This window comes from Sapajus apella, unplaced genomic scaffold, assembly GCF_009761245.1.
Source record: "Sapajus apella isolate SASKATOON/1434 unplaced genomic scaffold, GSC_monkey_1.0 scaffold91, whole genome shotgun sequence".
Lineage (NCBI taxonomy): Eukaryota > Metazoa > Chordata > Mammalia > Primates > Cebidae > Sapajus > Sapajus apella.
In genome coordinates, this window is record NW_022437031.1 from 514,952 (window position 1) to 526,278 (window position 11,327).

At 38.3% G+C, this 11,327-nt stretch overlaps 2 pseudogenes across 1 annotated transcript; both read left to right on the plus strand.

Moving 5' to 3' along the window:
• Window positions 1-779: 779 nt before the first annotated feature.
• On the plus strand, window positions 780-3,104 carry LOC116534991 (annotated as a pseudogene). Its single transcript, XR_004261986.1, has one exon. The product of XR_004261986.1 is annotated as a serine/arginine-rich splicing factor 11 pseudogene (transcript).
• Window positions 3,105-5,241: 2,137 nt separating this feature from the next.
• Window positions 5,242-5,336, plus strand: LOC116535117 (annotated as a pseudogene).
• The last annotated feature ends 5,991 nt before the right edge of the window (window positions 5,337-11,327 follow it).

The following is an 11,327-nucleotide window of genomic DNA, read 5'->3' on the forward strand; positions in this document are numbered from 1 at the left end:
GTAAACCTCCCATGGTGAGTATAATACTTCAGCACTAGCACCAAACTCTCAAATACGAAAAGATACCAAGAACACCAATAGCAAACAAAAGTGAGCTCTCAACCAGGAGCAGTAGTTCACGCCTGCAATCCCAGCACTTTGGCAAGCCATGGTGGTAGGATTATTTGAAGTCAGGGATTCAAGACCAGCCTGGGCAGCACAGCAAATTCACATCTCTACAAAAATTTTAAAATTAGCTGAGTGTGGTGGTGCACACCTGTAGTCCTAGCTACTTGCGAGGCTGAGGTGGGAAAATTGCTTGAGCCCGAGTTCGAGCTTGTGGTAGCTATGATCATGCCACTGTACTCCAGCCTGGGTGACAGAGTGAGACTTACATAATTACAGTTTTCCCTGCTCCTGTTTACATGAAAATCACTAAGTTCAAATACTTTCAATCAGCAAGACAAAAATTAAGTGAAATATGACTTGGCCAGAAAATAGGCAATGGAGAAACAGGCACTTCCCACAAGAATAAAAATGGCCAATAAGCATATGAAAAAGATTCAAAAGCACTAGAAACCAAAGAAATTTCATGAAAACAATCAGATTTTCTGCTTAAAGACCAGCAAAGTCTCTTCCCCTCCCCCGCGGCGTGTGGCGGGGGGAGGAGAAACAGCGGCAGCAGCTACAGTGGCAGCAGTAGTAGTAGCAGAGGCTGTAGCATTGGACACCCTCTTCTCCCGCAAACCGGTTCCTCTTCCCCCTTCTTCTCACTGTCTGTTTTGTGTTTGATGAGTTAAAGCAGGAGCGAGAGCCCGAGCAGCGCCATAAGCAACACTACCATCATCCCTAGCACTGTGGGTCCATGCCCCAGCGGCAGACCTAGTGGCAGAGGTGGTGGTGGCAGAGGCAGCGGCACCGAGGTAATCCAGGTGACTAATGTCTCCCCGAGCGCTAGTTCTGAGTTGCAGACTCTCTTCGGTTTCCTAGATAAGACTGACAAATTGTGCCTCTTCCCACCAGATGATTCACCTTTGCCAGTTTCATCTCGTGTCTGCTTTGTTAAGTTCCATGATCCAGACTCAGTAGCTGTGGCACAGCATCTGACAAACACTGTATTCACTGACACAGCTTTGACAGTCGTACCACATGCAGAAGGAGTTATTCCTGATGAGGCTAAGGCTTTGTCTCTGTTGGCACCAGCTAATGCAGTGGCAGGTCTTCCGCCCGATGGTGGACTTCTGCCTACTCCTAACCCACTTACCCAGATTGGTGCTGTTCCACTGGCTGTTTTGGGGGCTCTTACTCTTGATCCCACCCTTGCTGCACCTGGGCGTCCTGGAGCAAACTTGAACTCTCAGTCTCTTGCCACAGATCAGTTGCTGAAGCTTATGAGTACTGTTGATCCCAAGTTGAATCATGTAGCTGCTGGTCTGGTTTTACCAAGTCTGAAATCGGATACCTCCAGTGAAGAAATAGAGGAAGCTATGAAAAGAGTACGAGAAGCACAGTCCCTAATTTCTGCTGCTATAGAACCAAATAAGAAAGAAGAAAAAAGAAGGCATTCAAGATCAAGATCACGCTCTAGGAGGAGAAGGGGGACTCCCTCTTCTAGACAGGTGGTCAAGAAACAGATCGAGAGGGCAATCACATTCTAAGCCTAAGAGTCGGCAACGATCCAAAAGCCCAAGACGGAGAAGATCTCATTCCAGAGAGAGAGGTAGAAGGTCAAGGAGCACATCAAAAATGAGAGACAAAAAGAAAGAAGACAAAGAAAAGAAATGTTCAAAACCACCACCAAAAAGTTACAGCACAGTCAGATGTTCCAGACGTTCAAGCAGAGAGAGACGACAATGCAGAGACAGGAGTGGAACAAGATCTCCTAAAAAGCCTCAGTCTCCTAAAAGAAAATTGTCTCGCTCACCATCCCCTAGGAGACATAAAAAGGAGAAGAAGAAAGATAAAGACAAAGAAAGAGGTAGGGATGAAAGAGAACAATCAACAAGCAAGAAGAAGAAAAGTAAAGATAAGGGAAAGGACCAGGAAAGAAAATCAGAGAGTGATAAAGATGTAAAACAGGTTACACGGGATTATGAAGAAGAGGAACAGGGGTATGACAGTGAGAAAGAGAAAAAACCAACAGAAACAGGTTCCCCTAAAACAAAGGAATGTTCTGTGGAAAAAGGAACTGGCGATTCACTAAGAGAATCCAAAGTGAATGGGGATGATCATCATGAAGGCATGGATATGAGTGACTGAATACTGCCTCTGTGGGAATCCAACTGTATACCTGCATCAGTGTCATTCCTTCATGTAATTTCTTAATGCTGTATTTGTTCATCTCAAATCTAGATGTATACACCTCTGAGTTATAAATGGTTATAAAGCTCCTGTTACTGATGTTAGTTATTCACATCAAAAAGCTTTTAGAAAATGGTACAAGGTAGCCAATTCTTGTCATGGTGAAATCTGATTAACCAGGCAGTTTTACTATTCTGGTGCTGCTTCATAACAAAAATGAAAAGCTGCATGCGTCTACAGCAGGCATGGATTGTTTATGTCGTATGATCTCCTTTATTAAGTAAGTTCACTTACAGTATTTCTATAATTTGATTCATTGCCATAATAGAGCCATGTAGGAAATGCACTGATTGCATGTTATTGTGGCAAGAATATCCTAAATGTCATTAAAATCCTTCAACATGATGGATCTACTTATGGTGTTGTTTGTTGACATGACAAATTAACATTCTTACAGTTACATCTGGAAATGAGCATTTGCAATAGATAATCCTTTAAGCTTTGTGGTAAAATTTTGTGGCTTTTGTTTAAGTTTGAAAGGTTATTATGCACTAACCTTTTTTGGTGTCTAATTAGGGTTTAAATATAGAAACAAGATTTCAAATAAAACTGTCTTTGGCAGTGAGTAAACAGCATATTTTGAAGTAGAGTTGTATACTTTTTCTTAAGATGTTTGGGAATTTTTTTTCCTGAAGTTAATAATTTATTCCATATCTACATGAGTGAATGTTATCTACCTATCCTAGGTCCATCTTAAAGGGGAAAGTAAAAAAAACATCTCTTGCCCTTATTTTGAATTTTCAGTAATTTAAGTTCAGTGTTGGTAAAAAGGGGTAGTGCATTTTAAATTGACCTTCATATGCTTTTAAAATAAGACAAGTCTACTTGATAATGTACCTTTTATTTGATCTCAAGTTGTATAAAACCAATAAATTTGTGTTACTGCAGTAGTAATCTTATGCACAGTGATTTCATGTTATATATACAAAGTAGTTAGGCAACTGTTTTCTTAGTCACAGAATTTTCAAGCTTCACTTTTGTGCAGAAAAAACAAAAGTAGGCTACAGTCTGTGCCATGTTTGATGTACAGTTTCTGAAATTGTTTTACAAGACTTTGATAATAAAACTCTTAAATTTATGTTCATGTTCCTGAAAAACTGTATTTATTTATGCTATTGAATGTATGACATTTACCTCATTAATTTCACAGATTCTCTCCCTTTCTGTCCACGTTTCAGTATAGTAAAAAGAGGAATTCTTAAAAAACAAACAAACAACAACAAAAACAAAGCAAAACAAAAAACCACCAAAGAGGACAAATGGAATGAAGAAACTGCAGCACTGTCCCTGTTGGTAGAAGCAGAAACTGAACCAATTTTCCTCCAGGACCATTTGAAAATTTCTATTAAAAACCCTAAAACCATTTTATGTTATTTTCCTCCAGAAGTTCTACTTCTGTGAATTCAGTCGAAAAATGCCTGCTCAAGTCCATAAAATGTATATATAAGTAAATTTATTTCTGGGATGGCAATGATTAACTTAATATACATCTAACTATTAAAAACGATGATGCCAAGTATATATTTACTGCCATAGAAATATGCCTAAACATCATGACAAAATATGATTCTACTTTTTATTTTTTATTTATTTTTTGAGACAGTGCCTCCGTTGCACAGGCTGGAGTGCAGTGGTGCCATCTCGGCTCACTGCAACCTCCACCTCCTGGGTTCAAGCAATTCTCCTGCCTCAGTCTCCCAAGTAGCTGGGATTACAGGTGTCTGCCAGTGTGCCTGGCTAATTTTTGTATTTTTAGTAGAGATGGGGTTTCAACATCTTGGCCAGGTTGGTCTTGAACTCCTGACCCTGTAATCCGTCTGCCTTGGCCTTCCAAAAAGTGCTGGGATTACGGGCATGAGCCACCGCACCTGGCCAATGCTACTTTTTAAAATGTTTATATGCATAAAAATGTATAAAAAGCAAAAACCAGAATGTTTTGAATGGCAAAATTAAAGTTTTTATTTTGTCTTCCAAATTATTACAAAAAGAATGTGATTCTCTTTATAATCAGGGAGTATATTATTTTCCTTTATTTTTTCTCACATATGTATCACATGTAGTCTAGAGAGCTTGAATCCCTGCCTCTTAAGGTAAATCAGTCCATTTCTGTGTCTATAAATTTGCCTTTTTTGGACATTTCAAATCAATGGAGTTATACAATATGTGGTCTCTTGTCTGGCTTTTTTACTTAGCTAATGTTTTTGAGGTTGGTCCATAACATGTAACATGTTTTGGTAGTTTGTTCCTTTCATTAGTAGAAGAAATTCATTGATATATATACCATATTTTGTCAGCAGAGAGCCTTTTAAACTTGGATTTCAGCTTGCTATGGTCTAAATGAAACCCTCCAAACACAGGACTTACAGGGGAATCTGCTGTGCATGTCAAAATAACTACTTATCAGAACCAGCTTTGTCATCAGGAGCCTTAACTGCTGCAGACATTTTTATCATTTCACAACTTCTTATGTACAAGGAACTTTTGTGCCACTATAGGTCAGGACTTTTGATACATCCATTTAATAAGTATTAGAGTGCGTCTGAGTGGACAAGAAAGTGAAACCGTCCATACTACATTGCATATTTTCTCCTCCCCCATACTGGACCAGGGAATCTCTCAACTTTCTAGAGTATCCTGTCTTAATACTGAACAGTATCAAGATCCTGCTGCCTTTGTTAGGCAGATTTGGAGGGGAGGCCCAACAGCAAGGGTAAAGAGGAAGAAGAGAGTGCAGCTTGTGGAACAGGAAGCCCCCTGGGGTCTGCACAATGCTCCCAGCTGTTGAGAATGTTGTGGATGGGGAAGTGCTGATGGTGTCCCAAGGCAGCCTAGTGCCTCCATTGGGCCCAGGTCGTCTTGACTTTGGATCCTTACCCAAAGATAGAAAAAAAAAGGTAAGAGATTATTCTCCAGTTCATAAATGTAATGATTGAGTTCTCACACTCATGTGTGAGATGCGCATATCTCACCCTTGTTACAACTTCAGTACATAGATAAAAGCTTTGTATTCTTTAAAAGCTTCTTAAATGACTTTTCTAATATGATAAGAAGATTAAACAAGTTAGAAAAATAAATCACACATGCATGTCTAAAGATAAAGCAAAAAAATAAAAACATCAAAAAAACAAATCTGTGGTCTAAAGATACATATTCATTGTGCTCCAGAGGAACATATTATTATCACAGATATCTTCCTGTCTATCTCACTTCCCTTTCCCTCTTCCTCCTCTGGTATATTCATTCCTTCATAACACTGAGCTCACCAACATGGTTCCGTGGGCTTTCCGCTGTCCCACGGGATCATATTATCTATTCACTAAACTTATCCCTGTTTTTATCACAAACACATATGATAAACACATGAAATATTATCTACAAAAGAAATCAATGGACTTAAAAAAACTAGAATACACTTTTAAAGGTTTCATTTATCCGGATCACTTTATATAACACAGCAACTAATGCCAAATAGCAGTAAGAAAATTAAGAATAATCTTTCTTCCATAAGACGTTGTTCATATAACCTCTAAAGCTGAAGCTCCATTGTTTATAAAAAATTGAGCAAATGACCTAGGGATCAGTTCCCCTGAGTGTAAAATGAAATGTATTAAAAGAAAGATATGGTTGGACCTAGATATTTTCAAGTAGTGTTTCCAGAACCACCAAGATTCCACAGAGGGGCTTCAGGGGTGGGAGATGGGAGGACGGACCACCCTTCCTCAGAATTTCAACTCTGCCTTTACCTACTTCATGTATTTTATTTTTAGAAAATACAAATTATTTACTTCTTAAAAATGGGACACTGGCTGAGCATGGTGGCTCATGTCTGTAATCCCAGCACTTTGGGAGGCTGAGGCGAATGGATCACGTGAGGTCAGGAGTTCGAGATCAGCCTGGACAATAGGGTGAAATGCTCTCTCTACTAAAAATGCAAAAATTAGCCAGCTGTGTGGAGGGCGCCAGTAATCCCAGCTACTCGGGAGGCTGAGGCAAGAGAAGTTCTTGAAGCTGGGAGGCACAGGCTGCAGTGAGCCGAGATCGTGCTGCTGCACTCCAGCCTGGGTGACAAAGCAAGACTCCATCTCAAAAAAGAAACAAACACTGTAGTCCAAGCTACATTTCATAGTACAGTGGTGGGGCAGTACAGCTATCATCTCAACTACTTTAACCTAAAACATTACTATAAAATGAGTAAATGTTGCCAAGGTTAAAAAATTTCTGAATTAGCCACAACACAGTTAGGAAGGAGAGTGGTGGAGAGTGGAATCTATGAAATTACAATGTGCTCCCATGTCTCAGGACACTGTTTTTAAAGAAGAAGCCACTCAGGGTAGTAAACTCCACAGTGCTGTCAACTAAGCTATCAAAAGCACTCATTTAAAAAATGTGCATGTAACACTGCATAAAGCAGAAATTGCTTTCTGGAAGGATAAAGATCTTAAGATATATATAAATAAAAAGTACAAATGCTTAAAGAGTAGTACAAGTAAAATGTGGGAGTTATACAATATAAGTAAAGAACTCACTCATCCAATTAATAAAGTAAAGCTTCATGAAGAATTTCAGGTGATATTTACTTACAAAACTGAAGAGGTTAAGATTATCCTCCTATATTCGTCTTAAAATTATGAGAAAAGACATCCTAGTTTTGTCATGATACTTTACAGAACACTTAGCAGTTTCCATAATGCTTTAACTTACTTGCCAGCCCATGCTGTTCCTTTTGCTGTCTTGTTCTATCACTTGCATAGTGCTATTTCTTATAAAAAGAGTATATATTTATTGCTTCCATTTCTTTTCCCACCTTCAAGTCAATGACTCTTGGGCCCACGCAGTCTGGTTTCACATCCTATCCCACTCCTTAAAATAACTTCATTTCAAATTAACTTTTTAAGTCTTTTCTCTGAATATTTGAGCACTATTTACCATCCCCCAATTCTTGAAAGTACATTCTCTCTCCTTGGGCTTCTATACTGCTACATTTTCCTGGTTAGCCTAACTACCATGCCTTCAATGTTAGTTCAGATTCCTGTGAATTTCTGTGGTAAGTCCTGCCTGATTAAAAAACTGGGTTAGATATCCCTCCAACACATTCCCACCATATCATATCTTTGCATTTGCCCTCTCAAATCACTTACCATTCTTTCTGAATATGTCACCTTGCTACTTATCTACCCAACTAATGTGCAAATTATTTGAAGTTAGGAATTATGTATTCTCCATTGTTTCTTAGAATAGTGTCCAGTATGTTCAATGAATAGTAGGTTCTCCGTCATCAGTTACAAGTACAAAACAAAAAATGTACACTGTAAATCTCAAATCATGATTTTGAATTCTAGTTTGTTGAGACTGTTAGATAATACCAAAAACAGTGAGAAAGTTATAGTGGGTATTTTTAACCAGCTAGCATCAGTATTCAAATTAGAGTTGAAATTTAAATAAAAAACAAACTGTCTATGATAGAACAGGAGGAAAAACACTAAGAAGTAAGGAAACCTTGTATAACTTGGGACAAATTATCTGGGTCTTAGTATTACCTCACAGAAGCATTTAAACTGTAAGCACTATATAAATGTCAACTGGCAAAGAGAATCTGTTAAAGACAAAAAAATAGTCAAAACATGAGTTTAATGTATTTTAACAGTAGTACTACTTATTTTTTTAATATTCAAATTAGAACAGTGATTTACGGTAAGAAAAATGATACAAGTCTCAGACTGGAAGAAAACTAAAAGAATATCGTATTCAACTCATAAGAAAGAAAAATAAACTGTCAGGCACAATGACTCATGCCTGTAATCAAAGCACTGTGGGAGGCCAAGGTGGGTGGGTCACCTGAGATAAGGAGTTCAAGACCAGCCTGGCCTGGTGAAACCCTGTCGCTACTAAAAATATAAAAATTAGCTGGGCATGGTGGCAGGCTCCTGTAGTACCAGCTACTCACGAGGCTGAGGCAGGAGAATCACTTGAACCAGGGAGGTGGAGGTTGCAGTGAGCTAAGACCACACCATTGCACTGCAGCCTGGGTGACAAGCAAAACTCTGTCTTTAAAAAAAAAAAAAAAAAAAGCACAGTGGCTCACACCTATAATGCCAGCACTTTCAGAGGCTAGGTGAGTGGACTGCTTTAGCCCAGATAAGTTCCAGACTAGCCTGGGAAACAGGGTAAAACCCTATCTCTTTAGGGAGAAAAAAAAAAAAAAAAAAAACAGAAAAATCAGCCAGACATGTTGACATGTGCCTGTGGTCCCAACTACTTGGGAGGTTGAGATGAGACTCACTTGAGCCCAGGAGTTTGAGGCTGCAGTGATCACACCAGTGCACTCCAGCCTGCACAACAGAGCAAGACCATCTTAAAAGAAAGATAGATAAAAAGAAAGAAAAATCCAGTGAGATTAAATGGTTTACCTCTCCCTAAAGCCAAAAATTTCATGTTAGTGTTATAATCAGAACTTTGAGAATTCAAAAATTCAGTTCACCACTACCCTACTAAACTCGCTGATCATTCCATTTCTCTAAGAATACTTAATTTTTTTTCAAAACTTTTCTCATCAATTGTACGTGTGCACAAGTTAACTCCCTGCAAATGGACCCCATTAGAGATACACATATACAACTCTAAGATAAAGAATGAAAATCCTTCAATATAAATATATTAGCCAGGCTTGATGGTGCATGTCAGTAGTTCCAGCTACTTGGGAGGCTGAGGGAGAAGGATCACTTAAGCCCAAGAGTTTGATGAAGGCTATAGTACACTATGATTGTGCCTGTGAATAGCCATTAACATTCCAGCCTGGGTAGCATAGTAAGACTCCATCAACCAGTCAATCATTAAAATAATGGTGTCAAAGACTTGATATGTGGTAATTATTAGAAAGAGCTGCTTAAGTACTAAAGCAGAGAATATAAACAAGATAGTTATAATTATCATAGAATTAGGTTATTTCTTAGATCTCTTAAGACATCTTAAGACTAAGCTTCCTTAGTAAACACTCAAGTAAATCATCAAGTAAATCAACTCAGTTCAATAAATTTTATTTTATTTTATATTTTGAGATGGATTCTCGCTCTGTCACCCAGGCTGGAGTAGAGTGGCACAATGTTAGCCACTGCAACCTCTGCTTTCCAAGCCCAAGCAATTCTCATGCCTCAGCCTCCCAAGTAGCTGGGATTATAGGCATGCACCACCATGCCCAGCTAACTTTTTCGTATTTTTCATTGAGACAGATTTTTGCCATGTTGGCCAGGCTGGTATCAAACTCCTGGCCTCAAGTGATCCACTCCCCTTAGCCTCCCAAAGTGCTGGGATTATTGGCATGAGCCACTGAGCCTAGCTTCATGCAGTTCAATAAATATATAAGAAGGATATTTGTACTTAAGGGATTAACAGCAGTTATTTGGTTCTCTTCCTATATCACAGGTTCTGTTCCAACTCTGTCCTGACATGCCACATTTAACAATTTCCATTTGCATGGATTTGTGTAAGTGAAAATTTTATCTTTTGAAAAATTCTAAGATTTCCCTAGCAAATAGTATTAAAGATGTAAGTGTTTCTGGATATTAAAAATAATAATAATAAAGTTTAAATGTATTTTAATTTGGATGAGAAACACTTCTACTCGCTGCCTACCTATTACACAATTCTCCCTATGGTGATGAACTCCAGAAAGGTTTAGGTCTCTAGTGACAACTTGGATAAGTTGCTGCTTTAAAAAAACAAATGGGGGGCTGGACATGGTGGCTCATGTGTGTAATCCCAGCACTTTGGGAAGCCGAGGCAGGTGGATCACCTGAGGTCAGGAGTTTACGACCAGCCTGGCCAACACGGTGAAATCCCGTCTCTACTAAAAAAAAATAGCTGGACGTGGTGATACATGCCTGTAATCCAGCGACTTGGGAGGCTGAGGCATGAGAATTGCTTGAACCAGGAAGGCGGAGGTTGCAGTGAGCCAAGATCATGCCAATGCACTCTAGCCTGGCGACAGAGCTAGACTCCGCCTCAAAAAAAAAAAAAAAAAAAAAATTGGAATTGGAGGTAGGAGGAACCAAGAGCTCTTACTCTTTTTCTTGCTTTCCTCATCCTAAATACATTGATAAGTTCTGGCTTACAGGTACACATCCAAGACACACAGATTTTCCTTTGTTTAAATAATGGAAGTTGATTTACTCTCTGAAATACAAAGTCAGCATTAGCCTTAAACTACCAGATACTCACTGAATTAGGACAGTTCAAGTAGCAGATCTGACAAGGCATACCTGTGCTGATGACCTTGTATCAATCTGGCGTATCTGAGACTTTTTACTTGGATTAATTACATGACACTCAGCCAAGAGCTTCCCTGGGTTTCTATCAAAGTACCTACATGATTTAAACAGAAAGGATAAGAGCCCAGCAATTGCACACTGTTAAAGCTCTCCAAAAACCTGATTTTCTACAGGGAAAAGCAAGAAGCTGAATGAAAATAAAACAATAATCCTTTTACTCATAGGAAATAAAAGCTGTATGGTACAAATTATAGCAAATAAAAGGTATGTGCATATATATACTGCGAGCAGCAAAAAAAAAAAAATGAGCAAAACTCAGTCTATTCTCATATATATATGAGTGTGTGTATATGCATATATATATAAACTAGTAAAATAAATTTTTGCTTTTTTAAAATTGTTCTTAATTAATTGAATCCTAGAAGTTAAGCTATTAGTAGTTTAACAGTACTACAACTAAAACTTAAGAATTAAAGTAAGCTGTGCTGTTGCAATGGGTACCTATGAAGAGTAATATTTTACATAGCTGGCTATATATTTTATACAAATGAATTCATTTTATTAATTTTAGTTAAAGCAATTAAACATATTAGCTTTAGTAAAGCATTTATCTTACCCCATAAATCATCTTAAAAAATGAAATCATTACATGTGCCTCATTCTACATAATAGAACTGCTTTCTAAACACACTTTTGAAATATTTTTAATTTACTGAGGAGAAA